The sequence below is a fragment of the Hypanus sabinus genome, unplaced genomic scaffold, assembly GCF_030144855.1.
Source record: "Hypanus sabinus isolate sHypSab1 unplaced genomic scaffold, sHypSab1.hap1 scaffold_867, whole genome shotgun sequence".
Taxonomy (NCBI): Eukaryota; Metazoa; Chordata; class Chondrichthyes; order Myliobatiformes; family Dasyatidae; genus Hypanus; species Hypanus sabinus.
This window is the reverse complement of record NW_026781719.1, coordinates 130,060-152,981: the sequence shown is the minus strand read 5'-3', so window position 1 is coordinate 152,981 and position 22,922 is coordinate 130,060. Positions and strand designations below refer to the sequence as shown.

The following is a 22,922-nucleotide window of genomic DNA, read 5'->3' as shown; positions in this document are numbered from 1 at the left end:
GTTCGGGCAAAAGTCCAGGCAATTTCTCAAGTTCCTATTCTGACTGATAAGAAGGCTCTTAGAAGGTTTCTGGGAATGGATGGATATTTTCGTAAGAACTTTGCTGCTATCGCTCTTTCTCTGACCAATCTCCTGAAGTAGCGTGAAAAGTATGTTTGGACTGAACCTTGTCGGGAGGCATTTGATCGATTGAAAGTTATTATTTGAGGTTAGGCCAATCAATGTAGTGCTGTCAGCCAATTTCATTAGCAGATTGGAGCTGTGGGTGGCAACACAGTGTTATAGGTGCACAGAGAGTAAAGGAGAGGGCCAAAGAGACAACCCTGTGGGTTATGTGTTCTGAGGGTCAGAGAGACAGGAGATGGAGCTCACTCTTACCACCTGCCGGCGATCTGACAGGAAGTCCAGGATCCAGCTACACAAGGCAGGGTGAAGGCCGATGTCTCTGAGCTTCTTGTCGATACTTCACGCCTTTGTATGGCTACTGCTCTGCCCATGACTGCAAGGAACTGCAGAGAACTTTGGAGAGCAGAGAACATCAGAGAAACAAGCTTCCCCTCCATGGACTCTCCGTACACTTCCTCTCCCTCAGAAAAGCAGGGCATGTACACAAAGAACCTCATAACCTGTACATTCTTCCTGCAAACCCGCTCCCCCATCGGGGAAGAGATACAAAAGCCTTAAAGCGAACCACCCGGCTCAAGGACGGCTTCCTGTCTGCAGTTATAAGCCAAATGAATGATAAAATGGACTCGACCTCACAATGTAACTCGACGTGACCCTGCACCATATGTCTATCTCCACTGCACTTTCTCTGCAGCAATAATGCTTTGTTACAGTTATTGTTTTATCGTATATCAGCTCGATGTACCGTTGTAATGTATCGATCTGTGTGGATGGTACGTCAGGGAAGATTTGAACTGTCGTTCAGTACATGATGATAATAAAATTCCCCATTTTAATTGTGTGCAAATATTAGACAGACTGAGCTTCTGCTCTGGAACCACAGAAGGAAACTGAACAGTTCTCTTTCTGAGGAACGCAAATAAATAGAAAAGGCTTTAATCTCTCATTACGATCTGCTGTAAGTGGGATCAGGTGACTAGTGGTGGTTCTCCCATATTAATATCAGAATCAGGTTTAATAGCACCGGCATATATCATGAAATACGTTCAGAAGTAGAACCTAATTTTTAACCATAGATTTTAACAATTGTGATTTAATATAAGAATATAACTATCACATTGTTAAATTATATAAATAGTACAAAATCAAAAAAAGATGTAATAAACTATTTTAATTGTGTGGAACTATTTGACTGACTGGGTTGTTGCTTTGGAAGTAGTGGAGTGAAGCTTAACTGAACTGCACACATTTATGAGAAGCTCAGATAATTATAAAAAGCTAAATTCTCACATAAGTGGGTCAGACACCCAGAAACATCGGCAGCACTTCAGCAGGTAAAAACAGTGGAATGAAACATGCTGAAAATATTGCCGAAAAAAACCATATTGTCCACCACAACGAGAGGACGTGACAGATCCGGATCTCACTGCCTTGTCTGAACGGGGAAAGATGAAGCTACACGTATAGGTAGAGCAGTGACCCGCAGATGCTGCAGATCTGCAGAGAAACGTGAACAGGAAACGCGATCACATGGCCGCTTTGGTCTCTCACCCCCAGACAGATGTCCGTTTACCCACTACTCTGTGGAAAGACGCAAACGCCGCTCACATCTCCACTCACCTTAACTGGATTAGACATTTCAACACCCAGGGAAAATATATCGTCTGTCCACTCTATCTATTCCTCTCGTAATCTTATAAACGTCCATCCAGTCTCACCTCAGCCTGCGCCGCTCTGGAGAAAACAACACAAGTTTGTCCAGCCTCTCGTTATAGCTCATGCCCTCTAATCCAGGCAGTGTCCTGGTAAACCTCTTCTGCGCCTTCTCCAAAGCCCCGACATCCTCCCGAGAATGGGGGCGACCAGAACTGTATGAAACACTCCAGATGTGGGCTAACTAGTTTTATAAAATTGTGTTACGAACTGTAACTTTTTAGAAACGAACCAGCAGCAATAGAGTTCACAGTGGAGTCTGGTTTTGATGTTAAAACCATTATCTTTAGTAGTATCGACTGATAATATAGTAACTTAACGAAATAAAGGAAAGTTAACAGTGTTATGTGCATATATGTGTAAATATAACTCCCAGACTATCGAGCGTGAGGGAACAATGCTCAGAGTCTTGAGATGGTAAAGTAGGAAAGTTCAGTAATCCACGGAATAAATGATGGGAAAGAGATATTTGTAATCCAAGGTGAAACGTAGAGAAAAGGCCGTTACTTCAAAACAACCACCGTCGAAGTTCTTATCCACTGAATCCGTCCACAGACGAGTTATCAGCGAAAGTGACCTGTCACAGGAATACCGTCTTCCAGGGGTTACCACACATCATTCCCAGGCAAGGGTTAACACAAGATATTCCACAATCCACTCCTATGGATTATACGAAGTGACAGCCACACACATTCGTTGTGTTTCCGTGTACCGATGATCAACCCACTCTTGTGGGCATAAGAGAGTTCCAAGCATCTGCTGCGACTAACTGAAGCGATCAGCTTTTCTTCTCTCTCTCTCTCTCTCTCTCTCTCTCTCCCTCCCTCTTCCCCTCTTCCCTCTTCCCTCTCTCTCTCCCTCTCTCCCTCTCTCCCCCTCTCCCTCTCCCTCTCCCTCTCTCCCCCTCTCCCTCTCCCTCTCTCTCTCTCTCTCTCTCTCTCTCTCTCTCTCTCCCTCTCTCCCTCTCTCCCTCTCTCTCTCTCTCTCTCTCTCTCTCTCTCTCTCTCTCTCTCTCTCTCTCTCTTATGGTTCAGTCCACGGTCAGCGCTGTCAGCCTGACTGACGTCATAGTCCCGCCTCCTCACGCCGGCGCTCTTAAAGAAACAGTCACAGTACGACCGCAGGCTCGTAACAGCCGCAACACAACTTCCCGACTTTTGAACTCAATGCTTCAACTAATAAGGACAACCATGTCATTTGCCTTCTTAACCACCCGATCAATCTGTGCAGTCTCTTTCAGGGAGCGATGAACTTGGAGTCTAAGATCCCTCTGATCATCGACACTGTTCAGGGTTTTGCATTTAACAGTGTACAGTCTCATACATTCGACCTACCGAGCTGCCAAGATGATCATCACTAATCAAATCTCACTGAGATTTCTCAGGTCCTGTTGAATTTATTGCCAAGTGCTCAAGTACGGGAAGGTACAGGGACAGAGAAACACTGACTTGTGGTAGCATCACAGGCAAGTACATTCAGATAACACACGGAACACAAATTATACGATTCTCTTATACGATTCAATTATACGATTATACGATCATCGACAATGTTCAGTGTTTTGTGTTTAACAGTGTACTGTCGCATACATTAGCGAGTTGCCAAGATGATCATCACGAATCAAATCTCACTGAGATTTCTCAGGTCCTGTTGAATTTATTGCCAATTGCACAAGTACGGGAAGGTACAGGGACAGAGAAACACTGACTTGTGGCAGCATCACAGACAAGTACATTCAGTTAACACACGGAACACAAATTATACAATTCTCTGTCAGTAACAATCTGTAAATATGATTTATGTCATTAGCAATGTATAAAATACATTGTGTCATGATCAATATTAAAATGTGCATTTTGTGTCAATAACAGACTTGGAAATGTTGAATTTGGTTCCTGTCTCCATTCCTCCTGTAATCCACAACCAGCTCCTGTGTTTTTGTCACAATGAGGGAGAGGTTGTTTTCTTGACACCTCTGTGTCGGGGTGATGATTTCTTCTCTGTCGGCTGCCTCGTTATTATTTCGGATTCGGTCGATCAATGTAGTGCCGTCAGCAAATCTACTTAGCAGATTGGGACCCGCCACTGCAGCCCCACAGTGCACTATGTACTGATTGCAAAGCTACGAAATTGCATGTGAATAGCCTCCCCTCCCCCAACACTCTTTCTGCCTCACCAGCAGACTGGGGCATCTCACATCTCGCTGCCTCCGCCAGGATATTAAACTGTGAACAACTGTGGTCAGGGACTGCTTTCTGGGGTACTCCAAACGCTACCTCCTTCCAGTCTGAAAACGATCCACTCATCCAGACACACACTACCGGCAGTTTATCGATCTCCAACGAAAAAGCCGAATCACCTATACCCGATGTTCAATACCATAGCTGTCTCTGAGTTTACCACCGTCAAATGCCGGGAGGGACATTGTGCTGTCTTTACGACAGTTTTTTAGTTTATAATATTTTCGCTTAGTAATTCATTCAATAGTATTTTCTAGTTAGAATTAGAAGTGTTTAAAGTGTATTCATTGCATGTAAAATACATCGGCATGCGATGACGTCACATCCGGTTTCGCCGCGTCTTGTGGGAAAATACCGGTTTGAAATTAGCGCGAGGGTGGGGGCTCACCACGAGGCTCACCTGAGCAGAAGTTGTTTGCAGGCATGAGAAATCACAGTGAGAGCAATGCTGTAAGTTAATAGATAATCGATATATTGAACTAAGATGTTAATGCCGATCCTGTTAGAAGTAACGACGGTAGATAATGTTTATGCTTTCGTTAGTTAAAGAGTCGCGGATAGTTTGCATGGAAGTGTATTTAAAGTAGTCAATGGAGCAGGTAAACTCTCCCTGTATACTGCACCTTAGTGTAATGTAGTTATAGTCACCTTTGCAAGTATTTACACTTGAAATGAGATATTAAGGAAGGAACAAATACTGTATCAATCTTGTATTGTTTTATCAACAGTTTTCACCATATGTTAATGTGAAGAGTGAACAGTAAATGGTTAATCTTACTGCGATCTGGTTCTTATTAACTGGTTTATCTCGACGTTAAATTCGGCGTTATCAGTGACACGCGAAGGAGAACGTTACAAGGAGAACGTTACAGACATAATAATCAGAAAGTCTCTAGTCACAGCCGTGTAAATAAAATGTGATCTCAGTGGGTGTGTGGCGCATGCTCAGAATGCGAAGGAGACAGACAGACTGAGCCAAGTCACAGACTGATGAAGGGGAGGAATGATCCATTTTGATACAGAGAGGGAAGCGGAGAGTTTGATGTTGTGTCTGATGCCGGAACTGTCGCCAGTTAGAAGTCTTGTTCCTCCAACTTGTTTTGAACCGTGAAAATGTTTTTATTTATACGAAGGCACCATGGACGCTAAAGTTATTTGAGTTGAAATGTTGTCCTTCACCCACTGACGTGCTTTGTAAACTTTTAACAGTGTAGAAAAGGCAAAGGATTTGTGTATAGGAATTTCAAACACAACAACACGTTAGTTCCGCTGTATCTGTCAGTTCACCAGCGCTTGAATGCCGCCGATCCTTGAATGTGGAGACGGAGATGCTGGAGAAGACAGCGCCCCACTCGCTACAAGGAGAGCCCGAACACGTGACCATGTCCGTGATCTGATTGGATACATCGCCATGACGTTCCGAGCACTGTGCCGTCATTCACCGGCTCTCATTTTGGAAGGGATTCAGTTGGCCATCACAGATACACCAATAGCTTCGCACTGGGAAGCGGCCGTTCACCTGCTCCGTGTGTGCGAAGAGACTCATTCATTTAACCCACCTTGTGATGCTCCGGTGAGTTCACAATAAATAGAGGCCACATTTCTGTCCGGAGTGAGCAAAGAGTTTTACTCAATCATCCCAGCTGCTGCAACACCAACAACTTTACATCAGGGAGGAAGTTCAAATCAGCTCCGTGTTAAATGTTTAACCATCACGGTGACTGAAGGCAGCTGCAGGTTCATGAGGGACTGTTACTGTCAGATTCTGCAGTTCTTGCGGCTGCTCATGTACCCAGGACTGAACCCTGGTCCCTGAGTATTGGAGGAGTCTGTTCTGCTGATGTTAGCCTTAAACTAGACTGGCTTTTAATATTGTGGATCTGTGAAAGGTAAATCAGTTCTGTATCAAATCCCGCGTCTCAGGTACTTACTGTCTCCCCCACTCACACTGTATACTAGGAAGGCCACTCGGCCCATCTGGTCCCTGCCCAAGTTTCATTTCCATATCAGTATATGCCGTTTCGCTTTCACTCTCCCTGAGATTACAGGTTGCAACTAGTCACCACTCTGTGGGATAGGAGATTTCCCTTGAATTTCATAAAATCACAGAAATCTATAACATATTACCGATGCTTTGGCCCAGAATGTTGTGCCGACCATGTAATTTACTCCAGAAACAGCCTAGAATTACCCTACCGCATAGCCACCTATTTTCCTAAGCTCCATGTACCTATCTAAGAGTCTCTTAAAAGATCCTATTGTATCCGCCTCTACCACCGTCGCTGGCAGTGCATTCCACACACACACCACTCTGCTTAAAAAAAATTAGCTCTGACATCTCCTCTGTACCTACTTCCAAGCAGCTTAAATCTATGCCCCCTCGTGTTAGCTGTTTCAGACTGGGAAAAAGCCTCTGACTATCCACACGACCAATGCCTCTCATCATCTTATACACCTGCATGAATTCCCTGCATGATTGTCTCCGGGCTGAACAAGACGATGAGCTCACTGTGGTTGTGACGTTGTTTAGGGCTCCGGAAGAAGTTGGTTAAACTCCTTCTTCCCCGCTCTTTTCAACGTTTTGGGTCATTTTCACAAATTTTAAAGGACTGTGCCTCAGACAGCTTGGTTGTTGCAATTGTTACGTACCAGCAGCAATAGATCACTAATGGAGTCTGGTTTCGATGTGAAAACCACTATCTTTATTAGTATCTACTCCAAATATAAAAGATTAAACGAAACGAACAGAAGTTAACAGTGTAATGCGTATATATAGCTCCCAAACTATCAAGCTTGGGAAACAATGCTTAATGTCTCCAGATGGTAACGTGGAAAAGTTTAGTAATCCACAGAATAAGTGAGTGAGGGGAGAGATTTGTAAATCCACACGATCATGTAGAGAGAAAGCAATTACGAAGAATTCCACACACATTCCACGCTGGGTAAACAAAATAACAGTCGCCAATTATCTTATCCGTCGATTAGTTCCGAAATCCACTTAGAAATATCACCAGCTGACAGTGACAGGAATATCGTTTCCAGGTGGTTACCACAGAACACTCGGATTCCAGGTAGGGGCCCACAAAAGTGATACCACAGGATACTCCAGCAAATCCACACATATGGATGATACGAAGTGACAGTCACACATCCGTTGTGCACTGCGTGCCGATGATCAACCCGATCTTCTGGGCGTGGAAGAGCTCCAACCTTAGAAGTGGCAAGCTGAAGGTCCAACAGCTTGTGCCTGTGTATGTGTCTGTCTCTCCTCTCTCTCTCTCTCTCTCTCTCTCTCTCTCTCTCTCTCTCTCTCTCTCGCTCTCTCTCTCTCTCTCTCTCTCTCTCTCTCTCTCTCTCTCTCTCTCTCTCTCTCTCTCTCTCTCCCTCTCTCTCTCTCTCTCTCTCTCAGGCTGCCGCAGTGTGTGACTGACGTCACAGTCCCGCCTCACTCAGGCACTTAAAGCGACATTCACAGTGAACGAATCTGCGGTCTCGCAACACAATGCTCCACTAAATTCTGACAGCAGACTAGCGAGTGAAACTTCGAGTCAGAAACCAAAGTGTTGCCAGCCTGAGTCGGGGCTTTGGGGCTCCAGAGAGAGGAGGAGGAATCAAACCAGCAGGATGTGGCTACAAAAGAAAGATCAGAAACATTTGGAAACTGGTTGACCTAAAGAAATGTGGTTAATTTCTGCAAAACTCTGGTGGAAATCAACAGATCCGGAAGCAAATGTGGAGAGGAATAAATGGACAACGTTTAGGCCGCGCCGCTTCTGCACGCTTAGGCTGTGTGCTACGCTGCTTAGTTGCTGCTTGAACTACAGAATTCCTCCAGCATTGTGTGTGTGTGCGTCGCTGTATTCCCAGCAACTGCAGAATCTCCTGTGTTTTATAACTGCATTTTACTTTGGCATATGATACACGTTGATATTGAGTATATTGTTTATGGGAGCCGCTTTCTGCGTTAAAACAGCTGCAGAATTTTCTATACACACACGAAAAAAATGAGGTATGTATATTGAAACAGTGCCTGCAGAAATCTTTAATGGCAGGATGATTAACCATAAGGCAGTGCATTTAAAATTTCGCTTACTCTGAAGCACCGAACAAATGCGCAAGCGTCAGGGTTGATGACGTCCCCAAGTATCACGCATGCGCACAGTGCACAGAAGGCCTTGCAAATACCGAGTGCAGGTAAGAGCGATCCTCTACGTTTTTAAATAAACAGCGACTGAGGGACGATTCCTGTGAAATCCGGACACCCTCACCCGCAATCCCGGGACAGTCCTGCTCAATCTCCTCTCTCTCAGCCCCACGATCCGTACACGGGCCCCGGGGAGCTTCCGGCTGATGAGGGAATGGGAACCGATGGATCTCTCAGACAGAGCTGATCTCCAGCTATATAAATGCAAGGATCAGGAACTCGGAGAAAGGGAACAAAATCTTTTACATCACCAGTTGAGAAAATCACCTTTGTTCTTTCCTCAATCACAAACAAGAGAACATCTGCAGATGCTGGATTGCATCTGGATTGCTGGCAACACAAATTGCTGGATGAACTCAGCTTTAGTACACTTTTCCATAGATGCTGCCCGGCCTGCTGAATTCCTCCAGCATTTTGTGTGTGTTCTTGTTCTGGACTTTTCTACCGGTGAGAATATGTTTTGTCCCATTCTCTTTGGGTACATAATGATATCAAACACCTTTGTCCTGGGCAACAAGTAACTTTCACATCACAAATGAGACAGACTACTGCCCTTCCCTTTATATTCATTGGCTTTACCATCACTGTAAGTCACTTGGGGGAGACTTCAGGGAAAATATTTATGTAGAATACAGAAACTGGTGATACCTGTGTGCATTGTTGGTGATGAAAAATTGCTGGAGAATTTGCAAGGTGGAAGAAGTGGAGTTATATTTGGAAATCTGACTTTTTAAACATAATTTAGCAAGCAAACCCCATATGGACAGTATGCAAAAGCTTTGTTGAGAAAATCCTTCATTTCCGGTTACAAGCCTGCTACATAGGTTGTGTGAGAGTGCAGATGAACTGGACTGAACCCAGAGGAGATCAAAGTTCCTATTGACAGTGATTTGCTAGCTCATAAGATGAACACCTCTCTGTATAATACTCACTGTGCACATATTGTCACTGGCAACAAAATGCACAGTACAAGATTTATGTGCACACTGGTTATTCCAAATTAGAGGAGATATTAGAGGGAAGGAGGGGAGACATCCAGTGTCCCTGATGCCTTCACAGACAAGATGTGCATCCAGCTGCAGCTTGTAACCCTGCACTTTAAGGTGTTGGAACTTGAGGTAGATGAATTCCACATCATCCGGCAGTTGGATGTGGTGATGGATGTGACATGAAGTGAGGTGAGTTGCACCTAAGGTGCAGGGCACAGGAAACTGTGTGAGAGTCAGGAAGGGGAATGCGGTTAAATGGTCATCATTGAATAATCTTTTGGCCATCCCCCACAACAACAGGTAGACCACTTTAGAAAGTGTTGTGGGGAGAATTAACTGGCAGAGGAAAATCAAAGGGGTGATAGGGGATTCGTTAGTTAGGGGGACAGAACAAAAGGCGACTAATATCTTAGGCTTGCTAGATGTAGCGTCGTGTGGGGGGGGGCGATATGATTAAAATAAGTTGTAGGGGGAATGAGAGCCAGAATGACAGAACAGATAGTGGAGAGGGTGAATCGAATTGAATTGACTTTATTACATAAATACTTCATAAACATGAGAGGGAGAAAACTACATTACATCTCCTTCTAAATCTGCAATGTGTAATTTATAGTAATTTATAACAGATAGTTTGTACATAGGACAGTCAATATAACATCGAAATGCAATTGTATCTGCATAAATTAATCAGTTTGATGACCTGGTGGAAGATGACATCCCAGGGCCTGTTCGTCCTTTTGCTGTGATACCGTTTCCTGGATGGTAGCAGCACGAACAGTTTGTGGTTGTGGTGAATTTGGCTCCCAATATCCTTTGGGCCCTTTTTACACACGTGTCTGTGTAAATGTATTGAATGGCAGAAAGTTCAGAACTACGGATGCGCTGGGCTGTCCACACCACTCTCTGCAGGTTCCTGTGATTAAGGGAAGTACAGTTCCCATACCAGGCAGTGATGCAGCCAGTCAGGGTGCTCTCAATTGTTTCCCTGTAGAAAATTCCTAGGATTTCGCCCCATCCCGAACTTCTTCAGCCATCTGAGGTGGAAGAGGTGCTGCTGTGCTCTTTTCACAACACAGCCGGTATGTACAGACAATCTGAGAGGCCTGGTGACGTTTATGCTGAGGAACTTAAAGCTGTTCACCTTCTCAACCCCAGATCCAATGATGTCAGTATCAACCGCAGATCCAATGATATCAGCCTGTCTCCATTCCTCCTGTCATCCACAATCAGCTCCTTTGTTTTGGTGACAGTGCGGGAGAGTTTGTTTTCTTGACACCAGTCAGAATAATTGCTGGCAGAGTCAGCAATGAAATGGTTGAGCATGGGGCGATGAATGTGCTGAGCTGTGTATATCACAATGCAAGAAGCCTCGTAAGAAAGCCAGATGAGCTCAGGACAGGGGATTGTGATATTGTAGCCATTATTGGGACTTGTTTACACCCAACAGTCTGAGGAATTTAGAGGAACAGATTTGTAGAGAGATCACAGACCATGCCAAGGAACAAAGGATAATTCAGTAAGTGATTTTAACTTTCCATATATTGACTGGGACACCCATTCTGTAAAAGGATTAGATGGAGTAAAGTTTGTCAAATGTGCCCTTACTACGTAGAATTCCCGACGTAGAAGTGTGCAATAAGCTGTTAGGAAATGATCCAGGGCTGCTGACAGAATTTAGTAAACATCATACCATGAGATTCAAAGTAAAGATGGAAAAAGAGAGGTCTGGACCACGGGTTGAGATTCTAAATTGGAGAACAGTCAATTTTGATGGTATCAGAAAGGATCTGACAAGTGTGGTTTGGGACAGGCTGTTTCCTGGCAACGGAGTATTTGTAAGTGGGAGGCCTTCAGAAGTGAAATTTTGAGGATATAGAGCTTGCATGTGCCTGCCAAAGTAAAAGTTGAAAGGTAACTGGTCCAGGGAACCTTGATTTTCAAGAGAAATTGAAGCCCCGGATATTTTGTTCCTCTAAAAGCCTCAGACTGTTGGGTGCTACTGAGATCCATTAATGACTACAAATCACAATTCCACACACTGAGCTCATCTGACTTTTTTGTTGTCATCTTCTGTTAGGTTCTAAAAGCTTCTGAATAGTTTTTGCTCTTTTGTTTGCCCTCTGACTTTTATGTTGGCTCTGGCTTCTCATTCCAGCCACTGTTGTGTCCTCAATGTTTTCACTTCTTTGGGATATATTGATCACTCAGCTCTTGCTTGCATTTGCCCTATCTATACTCTCATGGTATTCTATACTTCTAACAAGTCGTCCGTCCAATGTTTAATTTCTTTGTGTATGTTTGGAGCCTTTTTTAGGTGCATATGATGATGAGGGGCATTGATCGTGTGGATAACCAGAGGTTTTTTTTCCCAGGGCTGAAATGGTTAACACGAGGGGGGCATAGTTTTAAGGTGCTTGGAAATAGATACCGAGGCAATGTCAGGGGTAAGGTTTTTTTTTTACACAGATAGTGGTCGGTGCGTGGAATGTAAGCCAGCAGTGGTTGACAAAGCAGATACAATGGGGTCTTTTAACAACCTCTTGGATAGGTACATGGAGCATAGAAAAATAGAGGGCTGTGCACTAGGGAAATTCTAGGCAGTTTCTAGTGTAGGTTAAATGGTCGGCACAGGACTGTGGGCCAAAGAGCCTGTAATGTGCTCTAGATATCTCTGTCCTATGTGAAGGAGCAAAGCAACTTTGGTTATTCGCCGATCCTCTATTACCACCCCCATCACTAAAGATGACTTAATTATCTCTGCTGGGGCCCCTACAATTTCTGCTCTTGCCTCCCACAGGGTCTGAGGGAGCACCTGGCCATACCCTGGAGATTTATCCACCCTAATCTGCCTCAGGATGGGAACCACCTCCTCTGCTTTAGTGTGTACGGGGTCCACGATGTTAATGCTGCTTTTCCACACTTCCATTGACTTTGTATCCCATTTGCTGAGGAAACAGAGATGAAAGAAAATGAGGATCTCCCTCTCTGCTTTGTTTCCAAACATGGATTGCCACGTTGGTCTTCCAGAGGACCAACTTTCTCCCTTGCAATACTTTTGCTCTTAATCTATCAGTAGAATCCCTGAGGATTATCCTTCATCTTTTCTGTGAGGGCAACCTCAGAATCAGAATCAGACTTTAATCGCCAAGTACCTGTACACATACAAGGAATTTACTTCCAGCAGATGTTGCCTCTCTGCTCATAACAATAATAATGATAAATATAAATGAAAATATAGATTATACATACAGGTAGTGCAATCCAAGTAATAGTTAGCCGACAGTTAACTGGCAGTCAACTGTTCAGCAAAGTGACCGCAGTAAGGAAAAAACTTCTCCAGTGCTTATTAGTCTTAGTCCGGAGGGATCTGAGGTGCCTTCCAGACGGAAGCAGTTCAAACAGTCCGTGCGCAGGATGGAAGGAGTCCTTTATGATGTTCCCCGCCCTCTTCTTCAACCTGGAAGAGTACAGGTCCACAATAGAGGGCAGGGAGGCTCCAATGATGCGCTCGGCATCTTCTTTTAGCCATCCTGATTTATTTCTTATAGCACAGAACACTAGAGGGGAATTCTAGGCAGATTCTAGAGAAAGTTACATGGCTGTCACAACATCTTAGGCTGAATGGCCTGGAATATGCTGTAGATTTCTATGTTGAACAACCAATTAACTTCTCTTCTTTAACCTGTGCAGGATCCATGATTTTAATGCGGCTTTTCCACATTCCCATAGAATCTTTGTCCATCTCCTAATAAATAGAGATGAAAAATTATTTAAGATCTCCCCCATCTGCTTTGGTTCCACACGTGGATTGCCATTCCGGTCTTCCAGAGGACCAACTTTGTGCCTTGCAATGCTTTTGCTCTTAATCTATCTCTAGAATCGCTGAGGATTATCCTTCATCTTTTCTGTGACAGCAACCTCATGCCTTCTTTTAGCCATCCTGATTTATCTCTTATGTGTTCTCTTGCATTTCTTATACTCCATAAGAAACTGCCTGTTGATCCCTGTTATGCAATTCCATTTTGTGCTTCACCAGGGTCTCAATATCTCTTGCAAACCAAAGTTCCCTACATTTTCTATCTTTACCTTTTATTCTGGCAAGGAGATACCCGCTTTGTACTTTCAAAATTTCGCTTTGAAGGCCTCCCATTTACCAAGCACACCTTTGCCATAAAGCAGCCTGTCCCAATCCACAGTTGCCAGATCCTAGTGTTGATTCCAGGTGTGGATCCATGTCCTGAACACATCCACCTTTCCTATGCTGCTCCTTGTATTGAAATATACAGGGCTCAGCATATTCACCGCACCATGCTCAACTTTTTCATTCCTGTCTTTGAGGACTGAACAACATCTGTCTCCACAACCTCTCCACTACCTGTTCTGTTATTCAGGCTCCCATTCCAACTTTGGTTTAACCATCCTTATCCTCACCTCCCAGCATGCAGCTCTATCAGCCCTTTGGCTTTCTGCTCCCAGATCGATAAAAAGGAGGTACAGGCAGATAGGAACAAATGGAGTACTTATGAAATACAGGAAATTCAAGTGAACACTTATGAAAGAAATAAAAGAAGGCATCAGGTTGCCCCAGCAGACAAGGTGAAGGAGAATCCTTAGGGATTCTGCAGATATGTTAGTAGCAAAAAATTGCAAGGGAAAAAAAATTAATCGTCTGCAGGATCAGAATGATAATCCATATGAGGAGACAAAATAGATGTGGGAGATTTATTTTGCATCCGTATTGACTCAGGAGATGGACACAGAGTCTGTAGAAGTGAGGCAAAGCAGCATCAACTTCATGGACCCTGTACAGATTACAGAGGTGGAGGGGTTTGCTGTCTTCAGGTAAATTAGTGTGGATCAATCCCCAGGGCCTGACAAGTTGTTCCCTAGGATCCTGCGGAGGACAAGTGCCAAAACTGTACGGGCACAAGGACAGATATTTAAATAATCTTAAGTGGCAGGTGAGGTACTGGAGGATCGGAGGACAGCCAATATTGTTCTGCTATTCAAGGAAGGCTCTAAAAATAAACTGAGAAATTGCACATTGGTGAGCTTGACATCAGTAGTGGGAAAGGTCTTGGAATGTTATGTGCAGGAACCCGATATATAAGTATTTGGATCGATGTGGACTGATTAAGGATAAACAGCGTGCATGGTAGGTCATGTCTAACCAATCTTATAGAGTCTCTCGAGGAAGTTATCAGGGAAATGGATGAAGGCAAAGCAGCAGATGTTGTCCACATGGACTTTAGCAAGGCACTTGACAAAGTCTCATATGGGAGGTTTGTCAAGAAGGTTCGGTCACTCAGCGTTCAAGATGAGACAGTAAATTGGATGAGACACCATCTTTGGGAGAAGCCAGAGTGTGGTAGCAGATGGTTGCCTCTCTGACTGGAACCTGCGACTATTGGTTGCCACAGGGATCAGTGCTGGATCTGATGTTGTTTGTCATCTATATCAGTAATCTGGATGATAGTGTGGTTAACTGGATCATCAGATTTGTGGATGACACCCAAGATTGGTGGTGTAGTGGACAGTGAGGAAGACTATCATGGCTTGCAGTGTGATCTGGACCAGCTGGGAAAATGGTTTGAAAAAGGGAAAATGGAATTTAATGCAGACCAGTGTGAGTTATTGCACTTTGGTATGACCTACCAAGGGAGGTCTTTCACAGTTACTGGTTGGGCACGGAGGAGTGTTGTAGAAGAAAGGGACCTGGGAGTACAGGTCCTTAATTAACTGAAATTTGTATCACAGTCAGATAGAGACAGAAAAAAAGATTTCAGCCCAATGGCCTTCATGAACCAAAGTACTGACAACAATAGATGGATTTTATGTTCACTTGTAGAAGACATTGTTGAGGCCTAATTTAGAGTATTGTGTGTAGTTTTGGTCACCTGCCTACAGGAAAGCTGTAAAAGAGGTTCAGAGAGTTCAGAGAAAATTCACAATAAAGTTGCCAGGTCTGGAGGACTTGGGTTATAAGGAAAGATTGAACAGGTCCAGACTTTATTCCTTGGAATGTAGAAGATTGAGGTGAGATTTGATTGTGATAGAGAGCATAGATAGTGTAAATGCAAGCTGGCTTTCTCCACTGAGATTGGGTGGGACTACAACCAGAGGCCAAGGGTTAAGGGTGAAAGGTGAAATGTTATGTGGAACATGAGGGGAAACTTCTTCACATAGACAGTCATCTGGGTGTGGAATGAGCAGCCAGCACGACTGGTGCATGCGAGATCCATTTCAACATTTAAGAGGTTTGTCTAGGTACCTGGATGGTAAGGGTATGGGAGTGGGCAATTTAAATAGTTCGGCATAAACTAGATGGCCCAAAGTGCCTGTTTCTGTGTTGTAATTTTCAATGACTGTGACAAAAACCTGAAATAATACAAAAATTCACTCTAAATCCTTTTTAACAGATGTGCGGACCAACCATTCATCTCAGCAGGAATTTTTTATATGGTGTTAAAACTGTGGCATGTTAAGTTAATAATACATAAAAGAAAATCACAGTTGCACGTCAAGAAAGACTATATGTGAGAGACTGTTTCAGTTACTGTGGGGCCAGGCACCCATGCAGCTCAGCAGGAGGAGGTAATAATACCAATGGAGAGAGTCAAACTGAGCGAGGGTTCAAATTGGAGATGGCCAAAAGCCCCATTCTTATAGAGACAGGAAGAGCATCAGAGAATTGATGGTCATTCCAGATACCAGCACTCTGCCCAGTCAGGAGATGATATCTCTGTCCAGCTTGTTTTGAACCTCACTGTAACAGTGTGATACCAGATCAAACCTTGGCAACTCAAGTAATCTCATCTGAAATGTTGTCCTACACCCATTGATGGATTTTGCAAATCTTTTTACAGGTTAAATACAAGAAGGAATTTGTCTCCAGGAAGCTCAAACATGACATGCCAGTTTTGCTGTCTCTGTCTAGATATTTAAGAAGTGGAGCAAGGGATTCAATTGACCATTCTTCATGCTCAGAAAGTGGGGACAGATTCACTCGGTTAACTGACCAACTGGCATGTCCGTCATTTTACACAGGAGAAAGGCCATTCACCTTCTCAGACAGTGGGAATGGATTCACTCGGTCATTTCAACTGAAGGTACATTAGCAAGTTCACACTGGGCAAGGGCATTCACCTGTTCTGTGGGTGAGAAAGGATTCACTCAGTTTTCCCACCTGTGGACACACCAGTCAGTTCACACCAGGCAGAAGCTGGTCATCTGCTGAATTTCTGGGAAAGGATTCACTCAGTCTTAATGGCTCACCAGGGAGTTCACATCAGGGAGCGGCCATTCACTTGCTCAGTCTGTGGGAAGAGATTCATTAAATCATCCCACCTGCTGAGTCATCAGCGAGTTCACACTGGGGAGAAGCCGTTCACCTGCTCAGAATGTGGGAAGAGATTCTCTGAGTTATCCAACCTACAGAATCATCAGCGAGTTCACACTGGGGAGAAGCCATTCACCTGCTCAGAATGTGGGAAGGGATTCACTCAGTCATCCCACCTGCAGAGACACCAGCGAGTTCACACTGGGGAGAAGCCGTTCACCTGCTCAGACTGTGGGAAGAGCTTCACTCACTTATGCAACCTACAGAATCATCAGCCAGTTCACACTGGGGAGAGGCCATTCACCTGCTCAGAATGTGGGAAGGGATTTACTCAGTCATCCAGCCTACTGAGTCATCAGCGAGTTCACACAGGGGAGAGGCCCTTCACCTGCTCAGAATGTGGGAAGGGATTCACTCAGTCATCCCATCTGAAGGTTCATCAGCGAGTTCACACTGGGGAGAAGCCATTCATCTGCTCAGTCTGTGGAAAGGGATTCACTGATTCATCCACCCGGCAGAAACATCAGCGAGTTCACACTGGGGAGAAGTCGTTCACCTGCTCAGAATGTGGGAAGGGATTCACGGATTCATCCTGCCTACTGGTACATCAGCGAGTTCACACTAGGGAGAAGCCGTTCACCTGCTCAGAATGTGGGAAGGGATTCACTCAGTCATCCCACCTGCAGAGACATCAGCGAGTTCACACTGGGGAGAAGCCATTCAAATGCTCAGAATGTGGGAAGAGATTCACTCAATCTTCCACCCTACAGGCACACCAGCGAATTCACACTGGGGAGAAGCCATTCACTTGCTCAGTCTGTGGGAAACAATTCACTCTGTCATTCCAACTACTGAAACACCAGCGAGTTCACACAGGGGAACGGCCGTTCGCCTGCTCAAAATGTGGGAAGAGATTCGCTGGATCATCCAACCTACAGAGACATCAGCAAGTTCACACTGGGGAGAAGCCGTTCACTTGCTCAGTCTGTGGGAAAGGATTCACTCAGTCGTCCCAACTACTGGCTCACCAGTCAATTCACAATGGGGAGTGGCCATAGTTATGAATCCCCGGGTTTCGTTTGCTGTGGGCTGTCATTTTAAGAGAGAGCGAGAGAGATTAAGAAGGTGAATCAGTCCGACTTGCAGCTTGTTTACATTGCTCGCAGCTTGTTTCCTTTTAACCAAGGACACAGACAATCAGAGTCAGACGGAGACGAAGGAGGAAAAATGGAAGGATCGAAACCAGGGAACTAGAGGCCAAGGGTCACTGTTTGGAACTTTCCTATGCCCACAAGGGTGGGTTAATTATCGATTCACCATACATCGTATGTGTAGTTGTCACCGCGTTTGATCCATAGGAGTGGATCTGATTTGTGGTGTCCTATGAAGACCACAGATGTGTTAACCCTTCCCTGGGTGTGGTGTGGTAATTCACTTGAAGATGATACCGCTTGTGACAAGTCACTTTCGGTGATAAATCTTATGAGGGTTTGGAATGACGACAAATAAAATCGATAGCGACTGTTGTGTGGTTTTACCACCATGGAACCTGTGGAATTCAACATAATTGCCTTCTCTCAACATTTACCCTGGATTACAAATATCTCTCTCATCACCTGAACTTTCATACTTTGCTATCTCAAGAATCCAAGCCTTGTTTCTCCAGAGCTCAATAGTTTGGGAGTTTTATTTAAACACATATATACACATAACATTGTTAACTTTTGTTTATCTTGCATAAGTTACTATATTACAAGTAGATTCTAATAAAGATAGTTTTAACATTAAAAACAGACTCCAGGTATAGTCTATTGCTGCTGGTTCATTTCTAAAACGTTATGATTCGTAACAAAATTGGGGCCTGCATCCAGTATATGAACAGATTTGGGGGCGTATTCATTAATTATCAATTTCATCCCTTTTCATTTATTGGTGTGTGGAAAATCAGCAGCAATGGATGCTGACCAACCTCTGAGGCATTAGAGGATGCCAGAAGGATTGAGTTGTTGAGACTTGCTAGAAGGTTAAAACTTGCTAAGGTGAAATTGACAATGAGGAGGGCACAGATGCAGAGGATAATAGCTGAACATTATGTATCTGAGGGTGTGTTTAAAGTAGAGGAGTTGGAGGTGTTTCCTGAAAGTAAACCTAGTGAGCTTGAGCTCCAGTACAAGTGAGAAAAATTAAACTGGAGGCTGCGGAAAGGCAGAGGCAGTTTGAGGCTAGAGAAGCAGAAAAAAACAGAGAAGAGGCAGAAAAATAGAGGGAGGAAACAGAAAGACAGAGGCTGTTTGAGCTGGAAAAGTTAAAGAGGTTGCAGCAAAGGAGTCCAGCGTTTTTCTCTGGTGATAAATTTGAGGCCAGTTGGGAAGTTAAATTGGTCCCTCCATTTGACGAGGCAGAGATTGATAAATACTTTCAGCATTTTGAGAAGGTTGCTCAGAGTTTAAAGTGGCCAGAAGGGGTTTGGCTTATTCTCTTACAAAGTGTAATTAAGGGGAAGGCTCAGCAAGCCTATTCTGCTTTGACAGTTGATGAAGCAGCTGATTATGACATAGTGAAACAGGCTGTGCTCAAAGCTACGAGTTTGTCCCAGAATCATACAGGCAAAAGTTTAGAAATTTGAGGAAATCCGTGAACCAGACTTTTATGGAATTTGCTTATGAGAAGATAGTGTGTTTTGACCGCTGGTGCACATATAAAAATGTGAATGATGATTTTAACAGCTTGAAAGAGTTGGCTTTAATTGAAGAATTCAAAAGGTGCGTCCCTGATGACATAAAGAGATATTTAGAAGAAAAGGATGCTGCCACTTTGCAGGAGTCTGGGAAACAGTTGAAGGAGAAATATTCTGGTCTTACTTGTTACTATTGTAAGAAAGCTGGACATGTGATGGCTGATTGTTCAGTCCTGAAGATGAAAAAGGAAAAGGAGGCAGTCCCAAATGCCCGTGGTCAGTATGTTGAAGCACCTATAAATCCGTAGGGTCCTGAACATTCTATTGAGGCTCAGTTAAGGTCTGAGAGGTCTGACCGAGTTAAGAAGGGATTAGATCATTTTATGTCAGATGGGTTTGTATTAGTAAAGGAAGGGTCAACCCCGGTAACAGTGAACATTTTTTGAGTTACTGGGGCTTCTCAGTCACTTATATCAGACAGCGTTCTAAAGTTTGGTGATGATTCTAACATTGGTGAGGTAAATCTTATTAAAGTCATTCGGGGCGACATGGTTTCCGTGCCATTGCACAAGGTAACTTTACTGTCAGGGTTCGTTTCAGGACCTGTTAAGATCAGATTATGCTCCAGTTTACTGGTGGAAGATGTTAGTTTGCTGTTAGGGAATGACCTGTCAGATTGTAAAGTTGTTCCTGCAGTGCAGTTGACAACTAACCCAACCACTGACGAGCCACAGATGGATTTTAACATTTATCCTTCCTGCACAGGAACTCGAAGTATGGCTAAAATGTCTGCCGATGCGGGAGAGCTTACAGCAGAACAGAACCTAGACCCTGAGATTGAAGCTTTAAAAGAAACAGCCCTCTCAGATGATGAGACTAAGAAAGTGCCAGCAGGGTGTTACTTCAAGGATGGTGTGTTAATGAGGAAGTGGAGGCCACCTGCTATACCAGCGAGTGAGGAATGGGAAATTGTTCACCAAGTTATAGTTCCTTAAGTTTATAGGGCTGAAATTTTAACTTTGGCCCACAGTACACCCTTAGATGGCCATTTTGGAGTGAGTAAAACGGTAAACAGGATTACGAAATAATTCTACTGGCCTAATCTGTGGAAAGATGTTACGAGCTTTTGCAGAACCTGTCACACTTGTCAAGTTGTGGGTAAACCTAATTAGGTCACCCCAGTGCCCCACTGTGATCTATACCTGCATTCGGTGAACCCTTTTCAAAATTTATTTTGGATTGTGTTGACCCATTGCCAAAGACTAAAGCTGGCCATCAATATCTGCTAACTATTATGTGTACTGCATCCGGATTCCCAGAGGCAATACCTCTCAGAAATGTTAAAGCTAAAACTGTGGCGAAGGCTCTTACCAAGTTTTCTACATTTTCTGGTTTGCGTAAAGAAATCCAGTCTGATCAAGGACATGATTTTACATCTGGATTATTCCAGCAGGTAGTTTATGAACTGGGAGCTGAACAAATTACATCATCTGCATACCATCCAGAATCACAAGGGGCTTTAGAAAAATTTCATTCCACCCTCAAAACAATGATTATGATATTAAAATGTTGAAAATGGAAAAGACTGGGATGAAGGTATACATTTATTTTTGTTTGCAGTAAGAGAGTCGGTACAGAGATCACTGGGCTTTAGTCCATTTGAACTTGTATTTGGTCAGAGAGTGAAGGGACCTTTGACCTTGGTAAAGGAACAGTGGATTGATGGGGATGTACATGTTAACTTGTTAGACTATGTTTTGAAGTTCAGAAATAAACTACATCAAGCCTGTAGTCTATTGAGACAAAACCTAAAGATTTCTCAAAACAGGATGAAGTGTTGGTTTGATAAGCGGGCTTGCAAACGAAAATACCAGGTGGGGGATAAGGTGCTTGCCTTATCTCCAATGTTGACAAATCCACTTCAGGCGAAATTCAACAGACCGTATGAAATAGTCTCTCCAATTAATGATGTGAATTATGTTATTAAAACGCCCGACTGACGTAAACTAACACAGGTGGTACATATAAATATGAAAAAGCCTAATTTTGACAAGCAGGCACCGTCTGTGAGTGTTGTTGTCAAAACATATGAATCTGGTAACCCTGAGAATGAAACAATTGACTCATCTGAGAATTTTCACAAGTCAAACGTGGTCCCAGTTAGGCTAATGAACTCGGTTGTTCTGGAAAACATTGATAACAGGTTGGCTCATCTGCAGCCAAAGCAACAACAACAGCTGAAAGAATTAATTCTGAATTTTAAGGATTTATTTCCCAATGTTCCCAAGCAAACCGCGGTTGCAGTACATGATGTAGATATTGTTCAAGCCAAACCGATTAAACAACACCCATATTACATGAACGTAGAAAAATGTAAATTGGCTGAGCAAGTGTTGTAAGTGGGGAAACAGATTCGATATGTCTCAGAAGCAAGGACTTTGGACAGAAAATGATTTTATTTACAGAAGGCAATCGTGGGAAAACGGCAACAGAAGCAACACGCACAATTTACAGCAGTCGTGGGGAAAGTCGGTTCGGCAATAAAACACACACGGACAATTACTAACGAACGTGGGAATATCGCCTGGGAACAAAGTGCACGCGCATAACACCCGCACACACACGCAAACACACAAAGGAAAATTCTATACGATATCCGCCAGCCCTTGACCCTGTGCAGGCACAGCTCTGTGTTATTAAAGAGAGTAATCAACGCTCCCAACCCTATTCAATGCACAGCTCACTAACAATTTCTCCAGCGCCGTTCCACGGTTCTCAGCCTGGAGTGAAGCAGGGTGTCTCTCGGAGATGGCAAAGGGAAAGCACACGCGGCTCCCTTTATAGTGCTCAGGGATAGAGGGTCCAGCCCGGATGATTTACAGAGGGGCCAAAGGCTCCGTGCCAGCAGAGTTAAGTCGATTACAAAGGCCGATTGCTCGAGGCCAAGTACAAGGCTAATTAAAGGGGCCAATGGTGAGGTGTGTATTTGGCAGGTGGTGTGCCTTGACCAGGTGGTGGGTAGGTTTGTCACGTGACAGTCACGACCCCTCCAATACAGTCTACCCCTCGGATCCACGCCACTCGCCAAGCATTACATGTAACAGAGTGAGAAGGAAAGTGCTATATCTTAATGGAAGTCTTACACTTAACTATTTCTAAGGTTAACGCTGTATGTGACTGTACAGAACTAGAGAAAGACAGACGTGCTCGGAATAACATACACACAGCGATGATAACGAGAGGTAAAACGTAGAGAGAAGGCAATCACGCCGAATTCCACAGTGGTAATTAATAAACATCAGTGGTGGAAAATCCTCCGTCGAGCCGTTCCAAAGCCACACACGAATTACCACCAGAGTGATCTGTCACAGGGATGCCGCCTTCAAGGGGTTACCAGATCACACACCCAGGCAGGGGGTAACTTCGAGTGGCCCCACAGGACATTCCCAGATCCACTCCTTTGGACTATACGGAGTGACAGCCACACATCCGATGTGCACCGGATCGATGATCACCCCACCCTTGTGGGTGTAGCAGAGTTCCAAATCCCCAGCCTCGACAAGCTGGAACTGCTGCCTTTTCCAGGTTCGCTCCTCTCTCTCTCTCTTCTTCCGACTCCTGACCGTGACTGTCT

The 22,922-nt window shown here is 44.1% G+C and overlaps 1 pseudogene; it reads left to right on the top strand.

The window, feature by feature from the left end:
• LOC132390343 (zinc finger protein 850-like) overlaps window positions 1–18,790 on the top strand; it is a 30,587-nt pseudogene extending 11,797 nt beyond the window's left edge.
• The last annotated feature ends 4,132 nt before the right edge of the window (window positions 18,791–22,922 follow it).